General features: G+C 34.6%; 1 protein-coding gene across 2 annotated transcripts in view; it reads right to left on the minus strand.

The window, feature by feature from the left end:
* Nucleotides 1–5,735, minus strand: part of LOC122210026 (NXPE family member 3-like) — a 53,249-nt gene extending 47,514 nt beyond the window's left edge. For both annotated transcript variants that reach the window (XM_042922434.1, XM_042922433.1), the window contains exons 1-2: nucleotides 5,695–5,735; nucleotides 334–524 (exon numbers count right to left, since the gene is read on the minus strand). The gene's annotated coding sequence lies outside the window, so the exon portion shown is untranslated. The remainder of the gene's footprint in view (nucleotides 1–333; nucleotides 525–5,694) is intronic.
* Nucleotides 5,736–6,000: the final 265 nt, after the last annotated feature.

A 6,000-nucleotide genomic window follows, 5' to 3' on the forward strand; every position in this document is an offset into this window, starting at 1 on the left:
TTTCTGTCCTTTGAAACCAATCCAACTTCCTGTAAACAGGCAGATTTCATTCTGGTGTGCCAAAAACCAATCCCCCACTCCCACTCTGGGTCTTTGCACAAAGCTTGGCTTACCCATCTGGGGAATTACCTTTTTTGCCACAGCTTTAGATAACAATTCATCATATCCAAAACAATCTCACCATCTGTGAGAGAATTTACATTTCGTCATTCATTTGTAAATTTTCACAAAATGTATTTGGTGTTCGTTGTAGTTGTTTTATTGATATATTGTGACTCCATAATGGGAGGACTTTGGCATGACAAATTCCCACTATAGGAAGAGGGTATCTACCTGAGAGAGTCAGAGTGGATTCTTCCCAAGAACAACGACTCGTAAGAATAGCAGAGACAAGAGGCAGCTACTGCTCCTAGGGCTGAGATCCAGATCTTTTGGAGATGACTCAAGTCACGGCCCACTGAATGGCAGAGAAGTCACTGTGGAGTCACAGCAGCAGAACTTGCTGTAAATCTACCCTCTGGAACCTGTTGGAAATAAATCAGTACTTTAGGGTGCTACTGAGAGACCTTCAGGGGAACCCCACGTGAATGCAAAAAACTGCACCCAGCTCTGTAGGAAACCCACAGAGCACTCATCTAAAGCATTTGCCAGTTACCTCAGCAACCTGGATGTGTTAGGAGCCACACCCACCCAGATCTAGTGTTACACCTTGGACCAATTTTAGATTTCCTCCTTGGCCACTTCAAAACATTCTCAAGCTGCAACTTTTCCAGTGCCCACTTCCACAAGCAAATTTCTGGGTTTTTTTCAATATATAGGGCCATGTTTATTGTAGTGTGCTATGGTTTTATTACGTTCACATCTTTTTTTAATGTGTCATTGACAAAGTTTTTGAAGATTATATCCCTAATCCCATTTTCCCCCTAAACCCTGTGGTTTTCACTGTGTGATTTTAGTAATTTTTAGGAATGCTTATGTTGTGTTATTGCAGAATTGACTGCTTATACAACTCTAGGCTAAAACATTTTAAAATATTGATGAAATGGGTGATTTTCTAGGAAATTTTCAAAATTGATATAAGAAGTTAAAATCCTGAACTTATCACAAATCACAAATGAGATTTTTTTAAGGTTTACAACAATATACTTCCAAGAAAGATGTCAGATCTAATTGGCTTTGAGGGTAAATTCTTTCAAATGTTCTAGAAATAAATCATTTCTATACTGTAAAAACTGCTGCAGAACATTGGGGAAAGTGGAGTATTTCCCAAGTCATTTTATGAAGCTAACAGAAACCTGGACACCAACTCCTGGCTAACACACACAACATAGAAAAAAATACAAAACCTTACATTAATCTCATTTAAAAGTATAGATATAATGATTATAAAAAAAATAAGCAAATCAGATTCAACATTTTAATGATACTGCGACCAATTTGGATTTATTATAGCATAGGACTAGCTAAACATTAGAAAATCTATTAATATAGTTTATTGTATAAAAAGGAGAAAGGACAATTCAGATGGATGCAAATCAGTATTCTGTGAAATTAAACAGACAACATTTATCTTAACAAACAAAAGCTCTAGAAAAGTAGAAGCAAATACTTCTATATCATGAAAAAATATTTTAAATCTATCTCAAACCAACAACTAATATCAAAGATAAAGGATAAAACACCAAACATTTTTTTTAAGGTTTTTAAGTAATCTCTACACCCAACATGGGGCTCGAATTCACAATCCCAAAATCAAGAGTCACATGCTCTATCAACTGATAAGCCAGCCAGGTACCATCCCCCCCCCCAATTTTTCTGTTAGAGAATATGGTATCATTATTATAATACTAAGATTATAAAATGCTTACTGTGTACCAGCCAATATTGCAAGAATTTTACATTTGGTAGTTAAATCCTATGATGGAACTATGCCCAAGATTACACGGTAAGGCATAAACAAAATTTCTGTTATTCATGTATGATATCATCACCTAAAAACCCAAGGAAGCACCTGAAAATTGTTAGAGTCAATTATAACTCAGTAACACGGCTAGTTATAAAATATTTAAGCAAAAACTAATAGCTTTCCCTTATATTTTCCTGCATACTACCAATGATCAGTCACCAAAGTTTCAACAGAAACAACTTAATTTTCTAGAAATGAAGTGATAAAAGTATAATATGTATATAAATTCAACTTCAAAACTTTACTAAATGACACGGAAGAAGAGTTAAATAAATAGACATATGTTCTTGGACAAGAATACACAGTATTGTAAATATGTTCAACTTAAATGCAATTATGATTAAAATTCCAAAGGGGTATTTTTTTTAAGATTTTATTATTAAGTAATATCTACACCCAACATGGGGCTCGAACTCACAACCCCAAGATCAAGAGTCGCACACTCCACCAACTGAGCCAGCCAGGTGCCCCCAAAGGGGTAGTTTTAATCTAACAAAATAATCATTGGGTTCATCTGGAAGAAAAATGTTAAAAAATCACCAAGAAAATGCTTAAATAATGAGGTATTCTGATATTAAAATGTGTACTAAACTAAAATGTGCTCTAAACTACAATAGATAAAAAAACATGTTATACTGAAAACAGAGGCTAATAATACTGCAAAATCCAACCACATGCTGGAGAGAAAGCCTGGCCTTAGACCATATGATAAAGGCAGCATTTCAAACCAGCGCAGAATAAAGACATTATTCAATAAATGGTATTGTGATAATTTGGGTAAAAATTTTTAATTAAAGAGTTAAAATTTTGATAATAAAACAAAAAACCTATTATTTTTGGAAGTAAAAATTTACTTGATCTTGCATTGGAAAGGACTTTTTATTGTAGTACAAAATACATAACATGAAGTTCATCATTTTAACATTTTAAAGTGTACAATTCAGTGACATTAAGTACATTCACAATATTGTGCAACCATTCCCACTACTTCCAGATCTTTTAATCACCCCAAAGAAAACCCCATATCCATTAAGCATTCACTCCCCATTCCCCCCTCCTTCCCTCTGGCAACCACTAACTTTCTGTCTGTATGGATTTGCCCATTCTACACACTTCATATAAATAGAAACATATGATAAGTAGCCTTTTGTTTTTGGCTTCTTTCGTTTCCAAACTCATTCATGTTTCAGTGTGAATCAGGACTTCATCACTTTTAACAGCTGAATGATATTCCATTGTATATAGATATATTAGTTTTTGTTTGTCATTCATCAGTTGATGGACATTTGAGTTGTTTCCACCTTTCAGCTATTGTGAATAGTACTGCTACAACCATTTGTGTACGTTTTTCTGTGGTGGACATATGTTTTCAATTCTCTTGATTTATGGATTTTAGGAGTGATTTCCCTTTCTGCAAAAAGGCCATTGGGATTTTTATAAGGATTGCACTGAACCTGTAGATCGCTTTGCAGTATGATAGACAGTATGGCCATCTTAACCATATTAAGTCTTTTAACAACCCATGAATATGGATGTCTTTCCATTTATTTAGATCTTCTTTAATTTCTTTCAGCAATTTTTTTTTTTTGTAATTTTCCTCATACAAGTCTCACACCTCCTTGGATAACTTTATTTCTAAGTATACTATTCTTTTTATGTATTATAAATGGTATTGTTATTTAAATGTCCCTTTTAGATTAATTGCTAATGAATATAAATACAACTGATTTTTGTGTGTTGATTTTGTGTCCTGCAACTTTGCTGAATTGGTTTATTAGCTCTAATAGTGTTTTCATAGATTCTTTGGGATTTTATAAATACACACACACACACACACACACATATATACAGAGAGAGAGAAAAATATATATACACACACATAACCATGTTATCTGCAAATAAATATAATGTTATTTCATTTACAATTTAGATGTGTTTTGTTTTTCTTGCCTAGTTGCTCTGGCTAGAACTTCTAATTCAACGCTGAATAGACGTGGTAAAAGCAGGCATCCTTTTCTTGTTATCATGAAAGTGTTGGATTTTGTCAAATGCTTTTTTTGCATCAATTGAGATGATCATGTGGGAATTTTTTTTTCCTTCTTTCTCCTATTGTGGTGTATTACAGTGATTGATTTTTGTAAGTTGAACCATCTTTGCATTCCTGGGTTAAATCCCACTTTATCACAGTATATAATCCTTTCAATATGTTGCTGGATTTAGTTCACTAATACTTTGTTGAAGATTTTTGCATCTATGTTCATAAAGAATAATGGTTTGTAGTTTTCTTTCCTTGCAATGTATTCTTATAGCTTTGTTATAAGGATAATGCTGGACTAACAGAATAAATTAGGAAGTGTTTCTTCCTCTCCTATTTTTTGAAGGAGGTTGAGAAGAATTGGTATTCATACTTTTTTTTTTAATTTTTTTTAACGTTTATTTATTTTTGAGACAGAGAGAGACAGAGCATGAATGGGGGAGGGTCAGAGAGAGAGAGGGAGACACAGAATCTGAAACAGGCTCCGGGCTCTGAGCTGTCAGCACAGAGCCCGATGCGGGGCTCGAACTCACAGACTGTGAGATCGTGACCTGAGCCCAAGTCAGCCGCCTAACCGACTGAGCCACCCAGGCGCCCTGGTATTCATACTTCTTTAAATGTTTGGTAGAATTTTTCACGGATAATACCAGTAAAGCCCTCTGGTCCTGGACTTTTCCTTTTGTGAAAGTCTTTGATTACTGATTCAATCTCCTAACTTGTTATAGGTCTATTCAGATTTTTTATTTCCTCTTGAATCAGTTTTGGTACATTGTGTGTTTCTAGGAATTTGTCCATTTCATCTAGATTATTTAATTTGTTGGCAACTATTCAGAATATTCTTACAATCTTTTTCTTTTTCCTGTAAGGTCAATAGTAATGTTATCTGAAACTCATTTCTGATTTTATTTATTTGAGTCTTCTTTGTTTCATAGTCAGTTGGGCTAAAAATTTGTTGATTTTGTTGATGTTTTTAAGGAACCAACTTTTGGTTTAATGGATTTTCCCTATTATTTTGAATTCTCTACTACTTTATTTTGTATTCTCTATCTCCACTCTAATGTTTATTATATCCTTCCTTCTGTTCTCTTTAGGTTTAGTTTGCTCTTTTTCTAGTGTGTGTGTGGGGGGGTGGTTGGGGGGGGTACTTTCTAAGCCTGACACTGAAGGGCAAAATCATAAAAAACTTGACAGCTTAATTATAAGAAAAAAAACTTAACTTGTACATCAAAAAACACAGGAATTGGGGCGCCTGGGTGGCTCAGTCGGTTAAGTGTCCGACTTCGGCTCAGGTCATGATCTCGTGGTTTGTGAGTTCGAGCCCCACATCAGGCTCTGTGCTGATAGCTTGGAACCTGGAACCTGCTTCGGATTCTGTGTCTCCCTCTCTCTCTGCCCCTCCCCTGCTCATGCTCTGTTTCACTCTGTCTCTCAAAAATAAATAAATGTTTAAAAAAATTTTAAAAAAACACAGGAATAAAAGACAAAAAGCAAACTGAAAAAAACATTTGAAACCCGAGTCAGACAAAGGTTAACATTCTAACAGCTCCTACAAACAGTAAAATGAACATCTTAGCAGAAAAGTGAGCAATAGACAGGCTTAAGAAAAAGAGTAAAAGAAAAATCACCCTAATGGTTACTAAACATATAATTAAACCCTCAATCATAATTGTAAAAGAAATTAAAATAGGGGCACCTGAATCTCAATCAGTTAAGCGTTCAACTCCTGGTTTTTGTTCAGGTCACGATCTCACAGTTCATGGGTTGGAGGCCCACATCAGGCTCTTTGGTGACAGCATGGAGTCTGCTTGGGATTCTCTCTCCTCTCTCTCTCTCTGCTCCTACCCCTACTCCGTCTCTGTCTCTGAAAATAAATAAACATTTAAAAAAATTTTAAAGGATATTAAAAAAAGACATAATATTTTTCTGTTTTTTTATTGAAGTGAAATGCACATAACACAAAATTAATCATTTTAAAGTGAGCAATTCAGTGGCATTTAGT

The sequence above is a fragment of the Panthera leo genome, chromosome E3 (assembly GCF_018350215.1).
Source record: "Panthera leo isolate Ple1 chromosome E3, P.leo_Ple1_pat1.1, whole genome shotgun sequence".
Classification (NCBI taxonomy): domain Eukaryota; kingdom Metazoa; phylum Chordata; class Mammalia; order Carnivora; family Felidae; genus Panthera; species Panthera leo.